Here is a 26,660-nt window from a genome sequence, read left to right as displayed (position 1 = left end):
CTATGCTATCCCAGTGCAATTCATACTTTTAGCAGAGTAAAATGAATGAAAATGGATAGATAAATCCAAATAAAAACTTGTAAATTGTTAATGAAAAAGTATACTTATCAATTCAATGCACTTATGGAAAGAATGACAAATTTTCATTAAAAAAATCAGTAGATGATTGAAAAAACTGTTGTCAGAGCACATAATAAATAAAGTAAATGTACAGAAAACTTTTGTGTCAAGGATCCTTCACTTTATAAAGAAATACAAAGAGCTGATAACAGGTACGCACTACTGCATTCATGGAATGTAGTGAAAAGTAATTTCTCTTTTAGTGGAGTCCATGAAACAATTAAGATTTGATATTAGAATCAAGAGTTAAGGGTTATATCCACATGGATTAAAAATCAATGATATAATGATAAAGATGTATCCAACAAATGACTGAGTTACTGATAATTTCTTTACAGAAACAGAAGCTTCAAGTGAGATTTTGGATATGAAAACTTGTAGTAAGATAGTCTTTCAGAGTTCAGACTTATTGATACAGGTAGGTTATGCAATGACATGATAGAATTTTTGTTACATCACATTATAAGCCATGAAAGATTATCATCTAGAAAGACATCAGGTAGATAAAAATATATGTTATATACTCAAAATTATATATTATAAATATTAGCTATCCTTTATGAACTAACAGACAACACATCTTTGGAGTATCATCCATAAAATATCCTTCTGAAACTACTGAGTCAGTCAATAATGATTAATTAAGTGCCTAATATACATCAGACCACACTGGATCATTGCCTTGTTGTGGCAGAGGGTCTTGCATAGCTCATTGAAATTATGATTCATTACATATATATTACTGTGTGTAAAAATCCTTTAGAAGAAATGAAACAGCCCTCATAGTCAAATATAAAGTAAGAAAAGCAGTATTTGGGGATAATTTCAAAAATGATGGAATGAAAACTGTTCAAATTCAGGGGAACCAATGTCACATTAATAAAAATCTATGCTGTAACAACTGATACCAAAGAGGTAAAAATTGACCTGCTCTATGAAGACCTAAAAATATTCTATAATTAGCACCAAAAAAATTTTAAAAAAAACACAAATGATGTCACATTAATCATAGGACATTTTAATCATAAAATAGGAAATCAAAAGATAACTGGAATAATAGGCAAGTGTGGTCCTGGAGAATGAAATGAAGCAAGGCAGAGACTAATAGAGTTTTTTCAAAATAACTCATTAGCCATAACAAACAGACATCACCAGATGGTCAATACAGAAATTAGGTTGATTATATGCTTTATAGAGAAAGGTGCAGAAGTCAGTTACAGCTAGACCTGGAGCTGATGGTGGATGAAATCATCAGTTTTATTTTGCAAAATTTAGACATATTGAAATAGGGAAAACAATCAGACCATATAGGTATGACCCAAACAATGTTCCTTATGAATATGAAGTAGAGGTGGCAAATAGATTTAAAGGATTATATCTGGTAGTTAGGGTGCCTGAAAAACTTTGGGCAATGGCTTGCTATATTGCTCAGGAGGCAGGAACAAAAATATCCCAAAGCAAAAGAAGAGTAAGAAAGCAAAATGACTGTATGATGAAGTTTTTAAAATAGCTGAGGAAAGAAGGAAAGAAAAATGTAAGGAATAAGATAAAAACCTACCCAACTGAATGCAGAATTCTAGAGAACAGTAAGGAGAGATAAAGTTTTTTTTTAAATGAGGAATGGTAAAAAATAGAAGAAAACAATAGAACAGGAAAGACAAGAAATGTCTTCTAGAAAATCAGAGATGTCAAAGAAAAGTTTCATGGACAAATGGGCATGATAAAAGACAACATGGTAGGGATTAAGTGGTGGCAAGAATGCACAAAAGAAGTATAGAAGAAAGATCTTAATATCATCAATAACCACAATGGTGTGAATATTGATCTGGAGAAAGACATCTTGAAGAATAAAGTCAAATGGGCTTTAGGAAGCATTGCTAACAATAAGGCTAGTGGAGGTGATAGAATTCTAGCAGAGCTATTTAAAACTATAAAAGATGATGCTGTTACAGGGCTAAACTCAAAATGTCAGCAAATTTGAAAAACGCAACAGTATTCCCTGGATTGAAAATGATAAGCTTATGTCCCAATGATAAAGAAAAGCAATGCCAAGAAATGCTCAAGTTCCTAAATGATTGTGTTCATATCTCACACTAATAATCTTGTACTTAAAGTTCTGCATGCTAAGCTTTAGTAATATGTGAACTGAGAGCAACCAGAAGAGTAGGCTGGGTTTTGAAGAAACAGGAACTAGAGACAAAATTTGCAGTATTTGCTATATAATGGAGAATGCAAGGGAGTTTCATTGACTACTAAACTAAAACCTTTGACTGTGTGAATCACAACAAAATGTGTCAAGTTCTCAGAGATGGAGGTACCAGTCTTACTTGTTTCCTGAGAAACTTGTATATGAGCAAAGAAGCAATAGTTGTAACTGAACATGGTACAATTGATTGGTTTAAAATTGAAAAAAGAAGTATGACAACATTGGATACTGTCGCTTTATTTATTTAACTTCTATGAAGAATTAAGATTGTCAGGAGAAACATCAACAATCTCATATATGCAGATTGTACCCTACTGAAAATAGAAAGTGAAGAGGAATTAAGAAACCTCCAGATAAGGGTGAAAGATGAGAGTGTAAAAACGGTCTTGAGGCTTAACATAAAAAAATAAAACAACTTTAGATCTTTGCAACTGGTTGCATCATTTCCTAACAAACAGAGGGTCAGATTTTATATGGTTAAACTCAAAGATCAGGGCAGATGGCAGCTGCAAAAATGTAATTAAAAGTTGATTGATCCTTGGGAGGAAAGCTATGAGAAATCTGGACAGCATGCTAAAAAGCAGAGATATCACCTTGCCCACAGAGGTCCATATAGTCAAAGCTTATGCTTTTGTTTTTGCTTTTTTCTAGTGGCAATGTATGACTGTGACGGTTGGACTATAAGGAAAGCTGAGTAATGAAGAACTGACACTTTCAAACTGTGGTCCTAGAGACTTTTGAGAGTCCCTTGGACAGCAAGGAGGTCAAACCAATCAATACTTATATTAATTCAGGCTATTCACTGGAATGTCAAATATTGAAGCTGAAGCTTAAACAACAGCAGCCGCAGATGCGGCAAAATGACATTTCAGGAATTGGGGTTACAGAGACAAAATACAACCTTTGTCCTTGAAGAGTTCACAGCCTAGTGGGACATATATTGCCTTATGGGATATCAAAAAAGAAACTACTAAAAAATATAGTGATCATGACAGGCCATATTAATAGCTCACAACTACCCATATATAACATTGATTTCTGAAAAGAAGAACTATGTCTTTAATAAATTTCACTATGCCTTATACTAATAACCTCTTAAGTGAATGGAATGAGAAGTTTTCAAAATACATAGACCTAGAAAATGAAACCATTTGAGAAGACTTCTGAGTCATCCTTGTTGTCTTGTATTCTATTGGAGTTATTCCAATGATATTTTAAATATGCATGCAAAACATGGCCATATATTTGAATACCCATTCAGTTACAAAAATCATTTCTTTTATCCATCTATGCAATAGTTTTCAGTGATGATGAATATAAATAGCAGGATATTAACTTCTCTTCCAAATATTTCTATCTGATCTCCATCAAAAAAATGAAAAGAACCAGATAACAACGTCTACAACCAAAATAACTAAATAACTTTCTTAATTTGCTGACATCTAGAAGTTGACCTAGTTGCACCCTGACTCAAGGACTGGGATGAATGGCTTTGGTTCCCTGCACACCTAAGTAGAAAGTTGCTCATGGATACACCGAATGAAATTAGAGGGACACATATTGCGAATGGATTAAAATACATTATTTCCTTCTGTCCTAATGCATAGTCACCTTGCAGAATTCACCACTACAGCAAGATAGCTAAATAAATATTGTGGTTGGATAATTTTATGAGCAGTGATAAAGTTTTATGTTAGCTATGACAAGCATAGAAGAGAGAGCCATCAGATTGTAACAAGTGAGTTGTCTCAAATCCTGAACACAAGCCACATGATTTAGAATTGTATTCTTGTTCCTGGAAGTAAAAAAAAAAAAGACAACAAAAAACAATTAGTTTTGAGGAACTGATTAATATACGTATAATAGAGAGATACTTATAATGTTAAAAACTGATAATAGAGCACATTTGTTACTAGACACTTAGAAAAGGTATCCTATTTAAAAGTTTTGCACACTCCTTGCTAGGTTATCCAGAGGATCAATACATGGGAATATAGAGTGGTTAGTTTATCTGCCTAAGGCATTAGTTCATTAACCCATTTCCACCCACTGTCATCATCGTCATCATCATCATCATCATCATCATCATCATAAGTGATTGTATATATGAACATGATTCAATTTTACTTTTTTATATATGAAAATAATGAGAGTGGAAATATGAGGGTCAATGTATGGAAAGGTGTTAGAAGACAAAAGAGAAGGAAAGAAGAGGATTAAAAAGATATTTATACTTTTCCAGCAGCTTAAATCATGAAATAATCAAGGGTTAAAACTTTCCCTGGAGTGGCCCTTAAATAAAAGTACATTCTCAGATTCTTTGTGAATGAATAACTGTTTTCCATTATTACTTCATTATACACTTCATATCCTTAATCAATGAACAAGCATCTATTTATTGTCTTTTATGTGCACAGTGCTAAAAATGGCAATGCAAAGAAAATAATGAAACAATTCTGATTTCAAAAGTTTACATTCTATTGGAGAAAAAACATATTCACACAAATATATATATATAATTATATATAAATATATATATATTATGTGTGTGTGTGTGTATATATATATATATTTTATAATTGATAGAATTAATTGAAATGTAGTGAATAGAGTTTGAGTCCTGGAGTCAGGAGTTTCTACTTCCAGTTTTCTCTTTAACATTCTAATAGTATGTCCCTGGTCAAAACATTTTGCCTTGGGTGCCTAAGGCAACTGACAAAGACATATTCTTAACATCACAGTTTCATCACAAAGGATATTGGTGGAGTGAGGTCACACAGTAGGAGTTTCTAACCCTGAGGCCATTATAGATCCTTCTTTTATTGGCATAACAGAGACATGAATCTTTTGCAGGAATGACTTTTGAGGCAGTACTTTAAAAATCAATAGTTTATGGAAACAGTACAAGGAAGTTTCAGTTGTAAGAATTACATGGTTAGATTTTGAAAGATAGTTGGAGATGTTTCACTCAATGCAAGGGCATGCTTGAGCCATTTGGGAAATCAGAGTACTAAAGTGGTAGGGAGCCTGGTAGTAACCATATATTAAGATTTCATAGCCAGAGGGTCTGTAGTTTTAAGACACTGAGATTTTGAAAGTCTTGTACTCAACATCCATATTGCACATGTAAGTGTCAGCTATTTTTTTTCTCATTCTTTTATCATGTAACAGTCAAAGAAAAGTGTAGAAATTTTACAAATCCTTGTTGCCAAGTAGGATGCACAGCTATTTTCCTTTATGTACGTTTGCTGATATCGACGGATTTGTCAAAGTAAGACATGTTTAAAAAACACCATAGACAATGAATTAATATCAAAAATTTTACAACAAATTTCTCTGATAAGTTCCTTATTTTTCAATTATATAGGGAAATGACTTGAATTGAATTCATCATCATCATCATCTTCCTCAACATCATTACTTTATATACATGGATGTCATTAATCTATATTTACTGAAGGGAAAACAAACAATAATGAGGCAATTTTTTTCAGATAATTGCAGAATCATAGAGTTGGAAGGGAAGTCAGAAGCCACCTTATTCAACCCTTCATTTTACAGATGAGGAAACAGAGGCCCAGCAATATTAAATCACATGTCCAAGGTCACAGAGGTAGTAGAATATTTCCCTAATCACATCAAAATTACAATAGATTTGGAGCTGGAAAAGGTAAAGGCAAAGGCCACTCACCCCAATCCCCTCATTTTACAAATGAAAACAAAAAGAAATGAGAATGAGGAGGACCTATAAATTACCAAAGAATCCTATAGATAGTAAGCAGCAGAGACAATGTAGAACTCCACGTTCTCTTAATCCAGTTCTGCCACTCTTTTCACTACAAAATAATAAATGCTTTCTGAGATGTAAAATTTTTTTGTATTTTTCATTTTTAATATTTATTTATTTTTATCATTGTTTTCTTTTTAAATTTTGAGCTGTAGATTCTCTCCCTCCTTCCCACTTCTTTTCCACTCACTGAGAGGGCAAATATATCAATTATACATATGAAATCATGTAGAATATGATTCCATACTAGCCATATCAGAAATAAAAAATAAAGTGGGAAAACTATACTTCAGTTTGTATTCAGAGTTCATCACTCCTTTCTCTAGAAGTAAATAATACCTATTCATCTTGAGTCCTATAGAACTGTTTTGGATCATAATATTGATTGAAGTAGCCAAGCTTTCCTAAGTTGATCATCATTATCATATTCCTGTTATTGTACAATGATCTCCTATTTCCTCTCACTTCACTTTGTATTAGTTCACATATACATATAGAGACATACATAAACATAGAGATAAATATTGATATTTATCTATCTTATTTATCTTTCTTGTGTTTTTCTGAAAACATCTTTCTTGTCATTTCTTATAGCATAATAGTACTCCCTTACAATCATATTCTACAACTTGTTCAGCCATTCCCCAATTGATAAGAATCCTCTCAATTTCAAATTCTTTGCCATCACACAAAAAAACTGATATACCTATTTTTGTGTATAAATGTATATATGTATATATATACACATATAAATATATGTATATGTGTATTTACATATATATGTATAATATGTGTGTGTATCTTTTTGCTTTTCTTTGATTTCTTTATGGTACAGATCTAATGATACTATAAAATCTAAGGATATGTTCAATTTTACAGCTTTTTGAATTAAGTTCCAAAATATTCATCAGAATGGATGAACTAATTCGCAACTCCATCAGAAGTTTATTACTGTACTTATTTTTGCTCATGCCCTATCACATTTGTCATTTCTGATTATTTGAGGTGGTATCTCAGAGTTGTTTCAATTTGCTTTCTCTACTCTATAAAGATTTAGAGCATCTTTTCATATGACTATAGATAGCTTTGATTTCTTCCTCTGAATAATTCCTCTCAATATTCTTTGACCCTTTATCAGTTGGGGAATGATTAGTTTTTATCAATTCAACTCATTTCCCTATATAATTGAAAAATAAGGACCTTATCAGAGAAATTTGTTGTGAAAGTTTTGATATCAATTCATTATCTATGGTGTTTTTTAAGCAAAATGTTATTTCCCCGATTAACCCTTTCTAATTAGGTCTGACTTTGTTTTGCTTTGTCTGAGATCATGATTACTACCCCTGACTTTTTCCTTCAGGTGAAGCATAATAGATTTTGCTCTGATCCTTTATTTTAATTCTGACTGTCTTTCTGTTTCAAGTGTATCTCTGGTAAACAACATATTGTTGATGGCGTTCGATCCATTCTTCTACCATTGGGTCAATTCTATTTTTTTAAGGTGCTATTTTCTTCAGTATTTTTTGTGCATTTTTTTCCAAGCTGTTAATTTTCTTTTCATAATTTTCTTGCATCACTTTCATTTCATTTCTCATCACATTATCAAAGACATCAGAGTTTTGGAGTCTCCAGATGAAACCCTGAAATTTATATCCTTTAAGGATGTTTAACATCTGGTCACTGGTTGACATAAATTTGTTCCTGAGTGTGATGTCAGAGGTACATGGTGCTGGAGCTGTATTAGAAGCATATGTGCATCAAAGAGCAGCAGGAACTCCTTAAGACTCAGAAAGACATTAAACACTTTCATCTTTAATTATTAATTAATAATTAATTGATTATGTTATGACATGGTCAAAGTTGTAAGAAAATTGGGAGATACTCATGATGACCAAAGACATATTCCAGAATAGATTCTTTTTCATTTTCTAGCCTAAGAAGGAAAAATAATTTTGGAATATAGTAAGTAAAGTGACATTGTTGTGTAGGCTTTTTTGTTCATGAATAGTTCCATACATGTGTCTCAATACCCACCCAGTACTGGCAGGGAATCTATATCAGTGTGAATAGGAAGCTTGAATTTGAAGACTCATGCTCATGCTGGGATGCTGTCAATGTCTTTTACAGTTGCAGAACTCTAACTTTCAGTAGCTTACCATCTATATGCACTGGAGATCAAGAAGAATCTATGGTAACTAGAGCTAAAGCTGAGGTCTGTTAAAGAAATTCCCAAAAAACTCAAGGAAAACAAAAATTTCTATGCAATTGGTAAATGAACGAAAACCATTTCTCAAGAAACAATTGCAACTATTAAAAACCATGTCAAAGAATGCTCTAAATCAATATAAATAAAAGAAATACAAATCAAAACAACTATGGTATTTTGCAACACACTCAATAAATTGACAAAGAAGACAAAAGATGAAAATAATCAATGTTTGAGGAGCTAAAAAAGATAGATGCCTTAGTGAATTGTGGGTGTAAATCAATTAAGAAATATGCAAATATAGTGAATAAAATACCTTTTTATCCAAAGATTTCACTCTTTACTCTGCTTCTGACTGTAGAATTTTACATGATATCTCAGCAGTTATCCAACTTTGGAATTTCCCTCAGTGCCTAGGGACTCCATCTGCCACGAAAATACCCTTCTCTCACTGGCGAATTCCTCCTGGATTCTCTATTTGGGGAGGGACAAAGGGCAGTGGAACTTTATTCCACTCCAAGCTTAACTTATGACTTTCCATGTTTTGATACCATACAAAAATGTGAGCATCTTCCCCCAGCTTCTCTCACTCCCTTCATTAGAATGCAAACACCATAAAGGCAGGGTCTTTCTTTTTTTTTTTTTTTGTTTTACTTGTATCCCCAGTGTTAAATACATTGCATAGTGCATAATAAGTGTTTAATAAATGCTATCTACCTTGATTTACTGAGATATATGGCCTAAGGAGGTCATTGAAATAAAGGGTTCCCTATACATCTTTGACTCAAAATGTAGTAAATTTATATTAATAAGTGACAAATTTTCACTTGTTTACATTTGTTAAAATGATTCATTAGGAAATCTTCATTGTATCCCCAGGAAGTAGATCATGACTAGCATTAATGTTTAATTTATAGATATATAAATTATGACAACAAATTTTACAACATATCTAAAATCATTTCCAATAAGCATTTTGGTTCAAAATGAGAGTGAAACTGAGTGCTTAGGGGGCAACATAGATAATGTCATGAAAAATGTTTCTTTCAGGGGCAGAGTTAAGATGGCATAGTACACAGACGTACATGCTCTAGCTCTTCTCCCACAGCCATAAAATACCTGTAAAGAAAGACTCTCACCAAATTCTAGAGCCTGAGAAGTCACAGAAAGACAGAGTGGAGGAAATTTGCAGCCCAGGGTGACCTGGAAAGCCAATGTCACAAAGGACACAGAGCTGAGCCCAGCACAGCCTTGGCAATGTGACTCTGGGAGGAGCAGGACAGGAGCAGGCTTCAGGAATGAAATCCCCAGAAGCAGCAGTAATTCACAGATCCGTCAATACATAGGTGCCAAAGGACAATCAGAGGGCTTTTTCAATCACAGCATGAAGGGAGCAAGATTCACCCCTGACCCTGGCGTGAGGAAAGGGTGGAGGCTGGAAAGCAGAGGCTTCTGGTGGCCATGGCAGGCAGGCTGCAGTGCACATACACTGTTCCATCTTTGGAGCACTGAGCATAAAGCCCTTGGGAGAACTGAGCAGCTGATCTGGACCTCAGCCCTGAGCATGCTCCTGGGGTGAGGAGGAGCACTAGGCCCCTCCTTTTGACAAAGGATTCAGAAGTCAAGTAACTGGCTGGGAAAATGCCCAAAAAGGGGAAAAAAATAAGACCACTGAAGGTTACTTTCTTGATGAAAAGGTATTTTATTTCATCCTTCTAGATGAGGAAGAACCAAGTATGCTGTCACAGGAAGTCAAAGCTTCTACATCCAGTACCTCCAAAATGAATATACAATGGGCTCAGACCATGAAAGAGCTTGAAAAGTGAGTTAGAAGTGTGCTAAAGGAGAACCAAAAAATTCTGAGGAAAATAACACCTTTAAAAATAGGCAAACTCAATTGGAAAAAGAGGTCCAAAAAGTCAATGAGAAGAAGAAGATTTGAAAAAGCAGAATAAGCCAAATGGAGAAGGAGGTTCAAAAGCTCACTGAAGAAAATAGATCTTTAAAAATGAGAGTGGAGTTCAGGGAAGCTAACAACTATATGATAAACCAAGAAGTTACAAAACAAAACCAAAGGAATGAAAAAATAGAAGATAATGTGAAACATCTCATTGGAAAAACAACTGACCTGGAAAATAGATCCGGGAGAGAAAATTTAAAAACTATGGGACTACCTGAAAGCCATGATCAAAACAAGAGCCTAGACATCATCTTTCCTGAAATTATCAAGGAAAACTGCCCTGATATTCTAGAACCAGAGGGCAAAATAAATATTGAAAGAACTCCCTGATCACCTCCTGAAAGAGATCTGAAGAGAGAAAATTCTAGGAATATTGTGGCCAAATTTCAGAGTTCCCAGGTCAAGGAGAAAATATTGCAAGCAGCTAGAAAGAAACAATTCGAATATTGTGGAAATACAATCAGGATAACACAAGATCTAGCAGCTTCCACATTAAGGGATTGAAGGGCATGGAATAGGATATTCCAGAAGTCAAAGGAACTAGGACTAAAACCAAGAATCACCTACCCAGCAAAACTGAATATAATACTTCAGGGGGAAAATTAGTCATTCAATGATATAGAGGACTTTCAAGCATTCTTGATGAAAAGACCAGAACTGAAAAGAAAATTTGACTTTCAAACACAAGAATCAAGAAAAGCATGAAAAGCTTAACAGAAGAGAGAAATCATGAAAGACTTTCTAAAGCTGAACTGTTTATATTCCTACATGGAAAGAAAATATTTATAATTCTTGAGACTTTTCTCAGTATTTGGGCAGGTAGAGGGATTATACACACTCCCCCACCCCCCACCCCCCACATGCATATAGTCAGCACAGTTTGAGTTGAATCGGAAGGAATGATATCTGTAAAAATAAAATTAAGGGGTGAGAGAGGACTGTATTGGGAGGAGAAAGGGAGAAATGGAATGGGTCAACCTATCATTCATAAAAGAGATAAGAAAAATCTTTTTCAATGGAGGAGAAAAGGGAGGAGTTGAGAGGGGAAAAGAGAAGCTTACTCTCCTCACATTTGGCTTAAGGAGGGAATAACATGCTCACTCAATTTGTATGAAAATCTATATTACACTATAGGAAATGAGGGGAGAAGACGACAAGTAAGGTGAGGGGGATGATAGAAGGGAGGGCAATTGGAAGAAGGGAGTAATTAGAAGTAAACACTTTGGAGAAGGGACAAGGTCAAATGAGAGAACAGAATAAAGGGGGATAGGATAGGATGGAGGGAAATATAGTTAGTCTCACACAACATGACTATCATGGAAGTCTTGTGCAAAACAACACATATATAGCCTGTATTGAATTGCTTGCCTTCTCAGTTGAGATGGGTGGTGAGGGAGGAAGGGAGAGAAGTTAGAATTCAAAGTATTAAAAATGAACGTTGAAAATTATTATTGCATAAAACTGGGAAATAAGAAATACAGGTAATGGGGTATAGAAATCTGTCTTGCCTTTCAAGAGAAGGGAGAAGATGGTGATAAGGGAAGGGTGGAGTGTGATAGAAGGGAGGGCACATTGAGCAAGGGGTAATCAGAATGCAAGGTGTTATGGGGCGGGGGGAGGGAAGAGATGGGGAAAAAACTGGAACTGAAAATTTTGTGGAAATGAATGTCAAAATATAAAAATAAAGAAAACTATAAAAAAAAAAAGAAAAAAGATCCCTTTCCTCTAATTCTGATTTCCAATCAATCAGTTTATAAAAAAAGTATATATTAATTACCTACTTAATAAATGTCAACTATATGAGATATTGTGGACACAAAGGCATAAAAGAAACATCTGGTTACCTGAAGGAACTTACATTTTAGAAGGCAAGAAAACATGGATATTAAACAAAACAATTATTTATAAACTTCTACTAAATAAATACAGAATATTATTTCTAAGTGGAGACATTAGCAATGTAGGAAAGGAGATCAAGAAAGTTCTTATGCCAGTATTTGGGATGCATATATAAGTTGAACTTTGAAGGAAATTAATTATTCTAAGGAGGCAAAAGTATACAAGGAGTTCGTTTCAGATATTGGGGCAGCCATTAAAAAAAGACACTGAAATAAATAATATTTTCTTTTTCCAATTACATGTTATAACAATTTTTAACACTTTTTAAGTTTTGAATTCCACATTTTATTGTCCCCTCCCTCCTTTTCATTTCTACTCCCTGAGATGGTGAGTAATCGAACATAGGTTATACATGTACAATCATGTAAAAGATTTGCATATTTTGAATAATAAGATGAATGAAAAGTGAAAGAAAGAAGAAAGGGAAAAATAGTATTTTTCAGTTTGCATTCAGACAATATAGTTCTTTCTGAAAGAAGTTGGTATATTTCATCATCAGTCCTTTGGGATTATCCAGAATCATGTTATTGCTGAGAATAGCGGCTATTCACAGCTGATCATCATAGAATATTGTTGTTACTATGTACAGTGCTGTCCTATTTCTGTTCAATTTACTTTGCATCAGTTCATGTAAGTCTTTCAAGATTTTTCTTAAATCTGCCAGCTTATCATTTCTAATAGCACAATAATATTTCACCACAATCATATACTACAACTTGTTCAACCATTCTCCAGTTGATGAGAATCCTCTTGATTCCCAACGATTCTATAAAAAAAAGAGCTGCCATAAATATTTTTTGTACATATAGGCCCTTTTACTTTTGGTTTTTTATCACTTTTGGAATACCGATCTAGATGTAGCATTGCTAGTTCAAACTGTATGAAGTTTTATAGCCCTTTGGGAATAGTTCAAAATTGCTCTCTAAAATGATGGGATCAGCTAACAATTCCACCAACAGTGCATCATTTTCCTTCTTCATATTATTAATCAAGGTGATAGTTACAAGGTGGTAACTCAGAGTTGTTTTAATTTGAATTTCTCTAAGTAGTAGTGATATGGAACATTTTTGTATGACTCTAGATAGACTTGATTTTTTTTGTCTGAAAACTGCCTTTTCATATACTTTGACCATTTATCAATTAGGGAATAAATTGTGTTCTTATAATGTTGACTCTGATCACTTTGTATTTGAGAAATGAAACCTTCATCAGAGATACTTGCTGTACAAGTTTCCTCCAGTTTTCTGTTTTTCTTCTAATTTTTTTGCATCAGTTTCGTTTGTGTAAAAACTTTTTACTTTGAATGGAATAAAATATTTACTTTACATTTTGTAATGTTTCTATATCTTAAGTGGTCCTAAGTTTTTCCCTTAACCAGAGATCAGACAAATAAACTATTCTATTTTCTCCTAATTTACTTATGGCATCACCTTTTATGTCTAAATTGTGTACTCATTTTGATCTTGTCTTGGCACATAGTGTAAGAAGTTGTTCAATATCTACTTTCTGCATTAGTTTTCCAATTTTTCCAAGAGTTTTTTTTTTTTAAACATGGAAATGGAAGACAGAGTACTGCATGTGATGAACATGAAAAGAATATCCAGTTGGTTGGACCTAAGAGTTAATGAAGAGGAATAATGTATAATTATTCTCGGAAGATAGGTTGGAGCCAGATTATAACTTTTCTTTTAAATGCCACACAGAGGAGTTCTATTTGATCCTAGATGTAATAGAAAACCACAGGGATTTTGCTGGTGTGGTCAGAGCTGTTCTTGAGGAATATCACTGATAACTACACAGAGAATGAAATAGATAAGGCAGATCTCTTAGGGAGGGTGATTGTTTAGGTAACCATTACAATAGTATAAGTAAGAAATTATAAGATATTGAACTGGAATGCCAGTCACATTAGTGAAAGAATTATTGTAGAAGTAGAAGCAAAATAGTTCCTTATCACCTTTAGAATCGAATGCAAAATCCTCTAGCTAGCATTGAAAACCCTTCATAATCCAACCCCCCATTCCCTACAAGCTTCTATCACCTTTCTTATCACCACTTACTCTTTGGTCTAGTAATGCTGGCTTTCTTGGTGTTCCAAGAACATGACAGTGCATCACTTGACTGTAATCTTTTCCTCTGTGTGCAAATCTCCTTACTCGGCTCTACCTCCTGGCTTCTCTGGTTTCTTTCAAGTACTAACTATAACCCCACTTTCTACAGGAAGTTTTCCTCAAATCCTCTTATGCGTTTCCTTTTTTAATTAAATCATGTTTATCCTGTATTTGTGTATTTGTTTGCTTGTTGGATGCCTCATTGGATTGTGAGCTCCTTCAGGGTAGAAATTATCTTTTGCTTTTTTTTTTCATACTTAACACACTGAGAGAAACATAGTATGTGCTTAATAAATGTTATTTTTTTCCCCTGACTGACTGATGTAATAAAGATTTATTATATATTTGAGGTAAATGGCAAGTATAATTTTACAGATTTCAATAAGATAATTGCTATGGTGGTTGTTCTATCAGTAGAAATAGGAAACTTTTGAAGATAAATTGGTTTTGAAGATGCAATTATTTCTGTTTGAGGTACTTAGAGTTAGAGCATTCATTTTAATTAACTATTTGCCACAGAGAAAAAAGCAGATATCAGTACTGTATATATGTTCAGATAACAGAGAACCCTACAGCATGGCCCTCCTCATCTTCCTTATTCTTTCCATGACCTTCTTCCTGAGTGGCCTTCCCAACTTTTATCCAACCTAGCAAATTTCTGGTTTTCTTTGTTTGAACAGACAACTGAATTTTGATTTAGTATAACAACAGCACTGCTAAAGGGCAACACTCATTTTGCTTTTGGAGTAACTAAAGATGGGAAATGGATTTGTTTACCTGAGCTGTGGTTAATAACTTATTATGAAATAAACTTCTTTGGTGCTCTTCTAGATAAGGAAAGTCCAAGTCAACAGCAGGAGAGTTAATCAATATGTAAATAAAGATCCAAAAATAACAAAGCAAAGTCAAGAACAATGCTCTATATCCTTTTAGAAAATGCTATGAGGAAGCTAGTGAGACTGTGCCAGGTATTTTCTATTGTTGTTGTCTAAATAGGAAAGTAAATTGAGAAAATCATAAGTTGTACACAAAAGTAAGATAGATACCTCTGACAATAATATGCAAATAGAAATTTTGAAGATGTATTTAATTTAAAATATTTCAGTAAAGAATTTAATGATTGGCCTCTAACTCCAGAATCATTGTCATGCTGCTTCCCATTCTGAGGAATATGAACAGAAATTATTATAAGATATGGTCTCTACCGTTCTACTATATGTAATCTAGTTGGGGAGATAATATACATATATATATATATATATATATAACACAAAACATCAAAACACAGTGACATATTGATTGAAAAATGAGCAAAAAAGAATAATATCAATAGTAATATGAAATCACATTAATATATGATTTCAGCTGCAAATCATATATAAGAAAATTCCTGCAAATGTTTCACATTTATGGAATTGATTTATTTGTACTTATAATTTGAATTTTCAAAATGCAACAGTAATTACAAATCTCTACCATGAGAAGGTGCTATCTTTGCCCTTTTATTATTTTAAAATGCTTTGGAAAGCAGTAGGAAGCAAGTGACAAATGAATGAAGGAAGGAGTTAAGGGAGAGAAGTAGAAAGGAAAAGAATGAAAGAACAAATTGAAGAAAAGAAAGAAAAAGGAAGAAAGAGTGAGGGCAGAAAGAAGGAAGGAAAAGAGGGAGAGAGTAAGAGGAGTGAAAAAAATTCAAAAGAAAGAAGGAAGGAAGGAGTAATAAAAGAAGGAAAGAAAAATAAAAGGAGGGAAGAAATGGAAGAAGGAAGGAAGAAAGGAAGGTCAATCTCAGCTAAATAACAGAATATTGAAAGGGACTTTCACTTCAGATTGCATTTCTTCTCCATGAACCCAAATTAACAATACTAATATAAGCAAGGGAAACACTGCTTAGGTATGGAAAGAGAATGAATAGAAGTAATATTGAGCCACTGTGAGCCAGAAGGCTTTGATAAAAGTGACACATGAAAGAAATCTTATTTCTTTTTATGCATATACATACATGTACATGAGATGAATGAAAAGCCTGAGAGACAGAGTTTCTGGGTAATTAATAATCAATTTATTATTTAACCTAGTTGATAATCAATAAACTGATGGTCAGTTGATTCTCTTGGTAACCAATTACACTTAATGGAAACATTCAAGGCCTTAAATATTTTTTGAAAGGGAATGCCCCTTAAGGGAGAAATCAACCATGAGAGGTGAACAATCAATTTAATTTCCCCTTCCAAGAACATGGCTTGATCATGAGACTCAGCCACCTTCAGAAATCTGGACAAAGGAATGATCTCTACCCAGATTACTCTGGTTGGTTTTTTCTTCATGAGCTGGGTCACCCTAAACTCTAATGAAATCATGCAAGGGCATAGGATTAATGCTTTAGGACTGAAATTCACCCCCTTAGATTGACCCCCTTTACACCCCACAAGTAAGGTCTCCTAGTTGGGTTGGATCCTACCCAAGATTAGACAGCATGTTCCCCAAAGATCTGAGCAACTTTATGCGTCAGCTTTGTCCTTCAGAGATTGGCTGACTGGCCTATAGGAGCAGTTCCCTGAATGAGGAAATGAAGAGAAAAAGCTTTAATTTTAATTTAATAATTGGTTATTAATATGATATAAAATAATTTTGCAACATACATTTATGAATAAGGATAGGGCTTGGACTGTTGTTTCTACTTTAAAGGAAACAAATTTGTATATATGTAAAATATCATATAATATTCTATGACAAAAAAGATATATTCAGAGAGATGAAATTTAAGAGACTATATTTAAACCATAATGAAAATGTAAGTAATACCCTAAAACTAAAGTTATAATCAATACAAACAGAAATTGATTCAAATAAAAATAATATTTATTAAATGTGGGTTATGTTTCCAAGAATTGAAAGAAAGCAATGGGAAAACACATACAAGCAAAGAGGAGGACAATCCCTGCCCTCAAGGAACTTGTATTCTAATGGAGGAATACAACACATAAAAATAAGAAGAAAGGAGAAGATGGTTGCAAAATGATATCTGAGCATAGGTATGGTGGAGGAAGAATTCTTGGGAATCAGGAATGGAAACAAGAGAAAAATGAAGGAATGAACATGGCTGACTTGGGCACTTTTATTAGAACACAAGTTCTAGGAAGAACTAATGAATCAGAAGAAAAGGCTGTAGGTTGAAGCGTTTCTCTAGAATGAAGTCATGTGATAATTTGAATTAGCGTTACTATTACAATAGCCATCTGTTTTAATATAGGCCAGAAAATAATCATCTTCAAATGCAAATTAGAATTCATTAAGAAATTAAGTCTAAGGGAGTTTCTTGAGATGTTAAAGATATTAAAAAGATATTAAAGATATTAAAAATAAAATTGCTGAGGGTCACACATTCAGTATTATCATAGCGTAGACTTGAATATAATTCTTTCCAGCTACAAATTCAGCTTTATATCATTTGATACCATGCTGCTTATTTATTGCTTTGCAAGGAATGATCCATGAAAAATTCAGGAAAATAAGCAAGATTTGTTTGCAAAAATGTAGAGTGATGTCAAAGAATCAAGAAAAAAATGTTTATAATGAGATAAGTGGAAAAATGCCCCCAAAATGATTCACATAAATTCAAAGAATAATCATGATTCAAGAGGACTGGTAGTGAAATGCACATCTATTTACTCACTAGAGATGGTTGGACTAGAAGAGCAAAATGAAAGATGATATATCAGACATTTTCATATCATATTTAGAACTAAGGGTCATAGAGGACATTAAATCTAATTACACACTTGTATATGTATGCATGTATATATGTATATGTATATATATACATATATATACACAAATACACATACACACACTATGTATATATGTGTATATGTGTATGTGTGTGTGTTTGCATATCTGTACACAATGTCTGAGACAGAATTTGAATTCAGGTTTTCATGATGTAAAATCTGGTACCCTATTCATAATGTCATATTTTATTTGTTTGTTTTTTTTTCATAACTAAGTATACATTTTTTTAAAAAACATACCAAAGGTGGGGCCAGTGGGAAAGGATTAACAAAGGACAATAGTATTTTTTTAAAACGTCAATAAATTATTTTAACAATTAAAAATATGTTGAATTAAAATAACAGAACTGCTATAATGTAAATGAAGGCAAAATCAGCAGGAAACAAAGAGAAGGTGGACAATCCTTATGGACAATATTGCTTTAAATTTATTATAGCTCAAAGCCACTTCCTTTCTGTTAATAAGTGGAAAATAACAAAAATGATCATTTACATGTCCTATCAGTCACTCTCACTATGATAAGTATTTTAACACACATTATTACGTTTTCTGATGAATAAGCTGTATGGAAGTGGTGTTTTCTTTTGGGGGTGGTGACTTACTTAGGTATTCAAATAAAATGTATCTCTTTTTACAGATAGAGTATATTTTTAAAGTTGGAAAAAGTACTTTTAAATGTGTAGAGTAGGGACTTCTTCCTCATTTTGTAACCCCAGCACTTATCATGCTGTTTGTCACGAAGTAAGTGGTTAATAAATGTTTATTGATTGAAATAGGAGTGGAAAAAAAGACTATACTTTCAACAAAAGAGAATTATTATGGAAACAAAGCATCATAGAGAACACAATGCTTTTTGAATGATACAAAAATAAATTGATGCCAATTTTTTGAAAACAATCAGTTATCTTCCTTACTTTTTCTTATAACAAAAATATCAGTTTTACAAACAATGATTCAGAATTATCATTTAGCAGCTTTAATTCAAATTCTTTTCTTTCTGCTTATTAAAATTCCTTCTATCCAAGTGATTTTGATCAGATGTTCATCACCATGTTTACTATGAACCGAGAGAAGCAAATGATTTTTCTAAAAATATCAGCCTCGTGGAACAGTGCCTTATGTCAATACCTGTTGAATTGAAGCCAGGTCAACAAAGCACAAAATTAAACTGAAGCTCAAGTAAGCATGTCAGAAAATCAAACATTCCTCTCTTCCCCATCATCTTTCTCCTTAATGATCCAGGGAAATTATACAGAAATAGATAGTTGTGCTTGAATTGTCTGTGTAATTATGACTGCCTTGACCTAACAAAGGTCAAAGAACCTTGGACTGGGAACTCTATCTCTATTACTAAGCAGTTCTGTCATCTTGAAAGCCTCTTAACCTTTCAGGTTCCATTATCTTTCTCTGAAAAATGAGGGGATTGGTCTAGAAGATCTTTTCCAGCTTTATTATTCTGTTCTATTAAAAATATTGACATTTGCTTGATGGTATTTTGATTGTTACTGTCTTTTTAAAGATTTACATATGAAATTATGACTAATACAAGCATGCTCATTTCCTCCTAGTCATTATTTATTTGTTCAATAATTTTTTGTAAGGTTATAATATTGGATAACAGTATATGACTGACAATCTATATATCAAACTTTAGAACCTTTCATTTGAATGGTATTGAAAGGGATCTACTTTGCATATATTTATTTAAATGTTGTCTGTCCCATTAGATTGTAAGTACCTTGAGGAGAAGGACTTTTTTTTTTTTTTGTATTCACAGTGATAAGCACACTGCCTGGCCAATAGTAGGTGCTTAATAAATAATGAATGACTGATTCCTGGGTTGTCTCCTACAGAATGAGAGGTGTCCATTGAAGGAAGGAAAGCAGCAGAATTATAATCATATTTCTCTAAATCATGAAAACTAGAGTCTATGAAGATGCTAAAAATTAATATCATACCAGGCAATGGAGAAGAATACAGTAAGTTTGAGCAGATTGAATATTTGTTAAGGAATTTAAAATCTTTGTATTGTTAATGGACAGTTTAATTAGTCATGTCCAACTCTTTGTGACCAAATTTGGGGTTTTCTTGGCAAAGATACTAGAGATGTTTTGCCATTTCCTTCTCTATCTCATTTTACAAATGAGGAAGTGTGTAAATGACTTTCCCAAAGTCATTCAACAAATAAATGTCTGATGCCAGATTTGAATTCAGGAAGATGAGTCTTCCTGAGTCTAGGCCTGACACTCAATGGCACTGCAGAAGTGCATGATGGAAGAAAAAAAAAATAAGATGATTAGACTTAGGATAAACACTGATCAGCCCATGAACTTCATCAATCTACATAGAATAAAAGGAAAAAAGCAAAGAAAACCAATCTCACGTTGGGTGGAACCTATCAATATCTTAGGGAAAAATATGGAAAAGCTACATACATAATGGGAAGACATTTTTGGGTTGTGATTTGAATGGTTAGGGGGAACATTCACTTCTATGACATCACAGATTAATTTGAGTATTGACAATCTACCTAGCATGTCTGATATAGAAATAAAAGGAACAACTATGATCTATGAGGATTTTATGACTATTCAAGTTTGTTCAGAAGAAGAGAAGAGAGGAGGGAAATGATTGCTGAAGTCTTCATATATAAAAAAGTTTAAAGGTTTAGAGGGCAGTTCTAAGAACAAGTATCAAAAATTACAAGGAGGAAACTTTTGGCTTGATGTAAGGAATAATATCCTAATAATTGGAAGCATCTAAAATGGAATTGACGAACTTGTGAGATGATGAACTTAAATCTGATTTCAAATTATACTTAGTTGCATATTATATGTGCAAGGTCTTGTATGTGGTGCTAGAGATAAAGAAATGGAACTCTTCCCTATCCTTAGGTCAACTTATGCTCTACTGGGGGAAGGAAGCAAAGACAATATATGATATATGAGCAGATAAATCAGTAAAAGGAAATTGGAAAATGAAGAAAACAGCAATGACTAAATGGGTAGGTTATGGTGGAAGAGTGATCATCCCAAATATCTGACACTAAATTCAAGAAGAAGGTAGATAATTATTAGTTGGGGATGTTGCTGTTCTTGTTCAGTATTTTCAATCATTTTCAATCCTTCCTAACCCCATTTTTAGGGATTTCTTGTCAGAGATGGTACAGTAGTTTGCAATTTCCTTCTCCAGCTCATTTTATAGATGAAGAAACTGAGGCAATCAGGATTAAGTGACATGCCCAGGGTAAAACAGTAAGTGTCTGAGTCCACATTTGGATTTGAACTCAGAAGATGAGTCTTCCTGACTAAAGACCTGGAATTCTATCAACTGCACTACCTAGCTCCCAGTTAGAGATACTGTAGAAAGGATTAATGACTGTTAGGGGTTGGACTAGAGGGTCTCTGATATGCCTTCTAATTTTGAGATTACAATAATATGATAAAAGAATGACAAGGAGTGAGCTACATATTTTAGCTAGACAGTCACATGAAGTCCTTCCAACATAAGATTAAGAGAAAAGGTTCTTCTCATTTGGCCATCTGCCCATTACTGAAGAGACTTAGCTTGTAGAACAGATGTAGAACAATTTCTCCTTGACTAATACCAGCTGCTATGGCAGCTCTTTGACAGGAGAAGATAAATACAAGGGATGGAAAGAGATATGATTATTATGGAAAGACCCTCCTCTCCATGCCTCAAGTACTTATAAAAAAAATGTACTTTTCTTTGCTTTACAATTTAAAACATAATGAATGAATGCTGATGCTGATGATAAAATTTCTAAATATAGAAGTCAGAAATCTCTCATTAACTTTATACAAAAGCTATATGTCCTAAATATGGAGAAGAAATAAGAGACTGATTTAGGTACTTATTACCTAATGTCTCAACTATCTTAATAAATCGTCTGGTTGTTCTTCAAGCATGCAATCTCTTTCCACATCAATCCATTTCCCTAAACCAGATTAATTATTCAAAATCATTTCTTTGCAACAAGTAACATTCCTCATAGAAATAACTTGGGGGAAGGGAGTTGAAATTATATTGCACGAAAATAATAAAAATGATTCTGATTGAAGAAAAAAGATAGCCTAACCAAATGAGAGAATGATGGTACTAGTATCAGTCATAGGTCCATTAGGAGGAGAAACCAGTTTTGAGAGAAAATTATTAATTTATATTCAGACATATTAAGATTAAAATATTGTGAACATGAAAATGGAGATTTTCATAAACATTTCGAAATACAACAGTACATTTGAGGTAAAGAAGGAACTAGAGATGTAAATTTTAGAATTATTAGGAAATACATAAGCTGAAGCTGCATGAGAAATTGAATTATTAGAATAAAGGTACACAAAAATTCCAGAGATCAAGTTATAAAACTAGAGGGATTACTCTAATTTATGGAGTAGGAGAAAGAAGAGGAACATGTGAAAGTAATGTACTCTGTTATACCACTTATCCCAAATCTATATCCAGATAATTATTTTTCCCTCAAACAGAGAGAAAAATTCAGATCATCGTGAAAGAAAAATTTTCAAACGGGAAGAAAAAGAGAAAACTCACCTTAGGTAATCATTATAAGTTTCACATAACATTGTTCCAATATTTATATTCTTGAATATTGTTCCAAAGCAGATTATTTTTTCCCCTTAGTTTTACAAATCCTTTAAAGTTGTACTCAGGTAACATTTCTTTAGAAAGATTTACAAAAGCTCTCTTTCCCAATCATACTCCCTTCAGTTTAAGAGGTCAATTTTAAGCAAGACATGGATGTAGGGCAAATGTCCAGTCAACTTGTTTAAGATAGTATGGCTCCTACTTTTGGTATCTCTCCTTACCTAGCTATGTAAACTTAAACCAGTCACCTCACCTCTCTAAGACTGTTTCCTTATATTAAAACAGTGCATTAAATTCTAAGGTATATGCTAGTTCTAAAATTCTATCAGTTCATGCATCTTCTAGTTTTTTTTTTTCTTTCAGAAGTTTTTTCGCTTGATGACTGTAGTACATTTCTATCACTTGGTGGCAATAAACCTAAATTTCAAGGTAAACTAAAGGACTGAGATGAAACTGAATAACATCAAGACATGAGTTATAGCAAAAGTCATCAAAATTCTTACCAGTGTGTAAATGCCAAGGGATTTAAAGAATCGACAGTAGTTAATATGAGAACTGAAGAACAACAACAAGAGCATGAGTTTATTGATCACACACACACACACACACACACACACACTCACGCACGCACACACACAGAGCCTGAGAGTCAGTCATATAGTTAATGACTTGTTTTGCCCCAAGATTTGTAAGATCCTCTCTTCAACGAGCAACTTTTGGAGATATGTAGGTTACAAATAGATTACCATCGTAAACTTCTTACCTTAGAAAGAGACTGTGAAATCAGATAGATTCTTTCAAGTAAAGTTAGTTTTGGTGACATGAATTGGTGAAATGGCAGTAGTACAGGGTTTGAAATCAGAGAATCTTTGAAGAAGAACAAATTTTCTTATTTGTTACCTCTCACAGAGTTACTTATTCTTTCTGGGCATGGTGTGATTATATTTCCATAGATTCAGATCTTGAAGAAACATTGGAGCTAAGCTCTAAGATTTGACATGTTTGTAAACGAATCCTTTATTAGAGCTGCATACTCCTCATTTTACAGATGAATAACTGAAAACCAGAAAGATTAAGTGGCTTTTCCAGTTACAGTGACAGCAAGTGACAAAAACAGAATTTGAACTAAATTCCTCTTACTCCAAATCCATCATTCTTTCCACTACCTGTTTCCCTAGCTATATGTGGCTCATATTCTGGAACCATTCTTCCAACTCCATAGTCTCATTGGCAGGGTAGGTCTCCAGAATGTAGTTACTACTTCCCTTTGCTTAGAATTTTAATAGCAATTCTGTTGGATTAGGGGTAGTTTTTTAATGCTATTAGCCTCCACTAATGAGTTTCCTTATGTGATAATACATTGTCAAAAAGTTTATTAAAGTATGTACTAAGGTGGTAGAATAAGCAGAGTTGGAACAAAATGTCTTCCCAAAAGTGTAGGTGGCATTCTTCCACCAGGACACCCAAATTCCTGGAGAAAATCATTCAAAATAAAAAAAAAATACTTGACAAAGGGTTAACTCATTTCTTGAAAGTTGGAAGTCTTTTTGTCCCTTTCTTGGGGTAGCCATGAAGTTTGTGTTTATGTGTGTGTGTGTGTGTGTGTGTGTGTGTATGTATGTATGTATGTATGTATGTGTATTTCTGCTGATCTCCTTGTGGAGTCTTAAATCTTCCTTTTATTAGAATGCCTACTATTTTTATGCCTTGGCTAGTGAAGTAGACATTTGGGGTTCAACTATTTTGTGAATATTGCTAAGATAAATATCCCAAAGTCCCCAAACTTCTGAGCCTCAAAAGTCCATGAGTCCCTCCTCTAGTTAAGGGGGGGGGGAATAATTCACTCTCCTCCCTCTCTGTTCCTCAAGGGATTCCTTTTTTCAGAGTTTCTTACTTGAGTTAAATCACTAAAGTGACAAAAGCTTGAAGAGGTCTATATACTGAGGAAATTACTGGTCCACTGAGCATTTCCTTATGAGACTCAGTATTCTTTGAATAATATAAGAAATTATTTCTAAGTGAAATATTTAGTATTATGATTGCAACAAAAAAGAGTACAAAGGAATATTATCTCCTCTTTCATTTACTGGACATGGACAATCTCAACATCTCTGCTAACTCAAACACTCAACTTTGTGAGAGATTAACAGTCACCAAAGATTTTAATAATGATTGAGGGAATTTGCTATGGATACTTGCAATTGAAATAGTGCAAGTTTAACTTACTATGACAAATGTGTTCACTCTTCAGTAGAGATCAAATTATTGAAGATTTAGTACAAAGAAAAACCTAGAAATACTGAAACTGCCTACAGTTGAGCGTTTTTCAACACACAGGTACTTAAAAACAACTAACAAATATTGTGTTTATATGTAGCAAAAAGATCAACATTCCAATGCAGGAAAGAAATGTGTTTCACAAGTTCCACTGACATGAAAAACTACTCAAACATAGGCAATCATGTATAATCACACAAATGAATGACAAAACAGTTTTACCATATCTGAAAATAGTAATCGAAGTAATATGGTACATTCTTAAGAAAGTAAAAAGAAAGGAATGTTTAACTCCCTTGTCTTCACTCCCCCCCAAAAAACCCCTAACTTTTGCTTTTTAGTGATATTTAGATTCTACCATTTCAATTTTCTTCCTCTAGGGCAAGAATTATCCTTCTGTTATGTTAGGACCTAGAAATGTTGTTGTATGTCCTTCATTTATGAAGAGGACAAATGACATTAGTGGTTTATAAATTAGATTTAAACGAGGTGGAGTTACCCAAGTCATTAGCCCCACTCTATGAGTCATGAAATTTCAGTGACAAAAGTCAGGGTGGCAGGCAATGGCCTGGGAGGTAATGGGTCACCTTGGCACCTTTGATATCTGACCAAGCTCCACAGTGTCTGCTTCAGCCACCTTCATGGCTCTTGGAACAAATTGTTCTCATCCTTCAGGGGCAAGTCTTCACATGCTTGGGGTAGACACCTGCCTACCTCACTTCCTGGTTTGAAGCCCATTGGATACCCTCAACCTTATTTAGCCCATCTACTGAGACAGTTTACTGAAAATGTGGCTGCTGTGCATGCTACAGCTTCTTGGAGCCACTGGTGAGAATTAAAGTCCAGGAAGACAAAAAAGAGTGGGTCACCACCCCTGGAACTATCTCAGCAAACTGTTCTACTAGGGGTGCTAGTCTTTTTTGAACACCTCTGAATCTAGGAATAATGTGATGCTACAAATCAAGGGAAGACAATTGCCCTAGAGAGTCTAAAGGGACATATGTAGCCTAGTAGGGATATGGAGAAGTCCTCACGCATTTTATAATCTCAGGTTGAAATCTCAAGTTTATTTTTTGGTGAAGTCAGCTTTTCTGGAGATTGATGTAGTTCTGGGTTAAAGTGAAAGTTATAGATGGAAAGTTATATATATGGTGAGATTATGCAGAATACTTAGAAGATGGGAAAAGTGGTCTCGTGATGCACGAAGTAATATAGTAAATTCAACAGAATGACTTCTAGCTGGAGAATGTCTTCAGTGAGTAGCATTAGAAGGGTCACATCATTTGATGAACAGGCAAATGGACAATGACTGCTGGGGATGGAAGCTCAATTCCATGTGGACAGTCTCGGGCGGGTAAAGGTGGGAACTTCTAAATCTTAGAGTTCTCACGAGACCCCCCAGGAAACGGCTGGGAATCGAGGTGAACCGAGCTATCTCGTGTATTTCCGCCTCTTCCCGTGAGAAACATGATGGGAGAGAGCTCTCCCTGCCCTCGAGATAGTCCCAGATCTGGGCACACTATTGTTATCTAACAGCACGGTATTCAGATGCAAACTATGCTGCTGGAGAGTTTAGGTAGGATCAGGAAAGCCTGAAAGTGCTCTTGGGCGGAGGGGCGTGGAGCAGACAGGACAACAAGGCTCCGCTTTTCTTCTCTCCTCTCTCCCCTCCCCCT

General features: G+C 34.0%; 1 long non-coding RNA gene across 3 annotated transcripts in view; it reads right to left on the bottom strand.

Moving 5' to 3' along the window:
* Positions 1-26,660, bottom strand: part of LOC140531732 (uncharacterized) — an 83,194-nt gene that overhangs the window by 26,971 nt on the left and 29,563 nt on the right. The window contains exon 3 of one of the 3 annotated variants that reach the window (XR_011976415.1): positions 3,797-4,121. The exons of 1 other annotated variant lie outside the window; for it this stretch is intronic. This is a non-coding gene — a long non-coding RNA (uncharacterized lncRNA). Of the gene's footprint in view, positions 1-3,796; positions 4,122-8,640; positions 8,794-26,660 lie in introns of those variants that run through there. One more of the 3 variants, XR_011976416.1, reaches the window with a different exon arrangement.

The sequence above is a fragment of the Notamacropus eugenii genome, chromosome 3, assembly GCF_028372415.1.
Source record: "Notamacropus eugenii isolate mMacEug1 chromosome 3, mMacEug1.pri_v2, whole genome shotgun sequence".
NCBI classification, from domain to species: Eukaryota; Metazoa; Chordata; class Mammalia; order Diprotodontia; family Macropodidae; genus Notamacropus; species Notamacropus eugenii.
The sequence above is the reverse complement of the archived record's forward strand: the minus strand, read 5'-3'. Positions and strand labels throughout refer to the sequence as shown.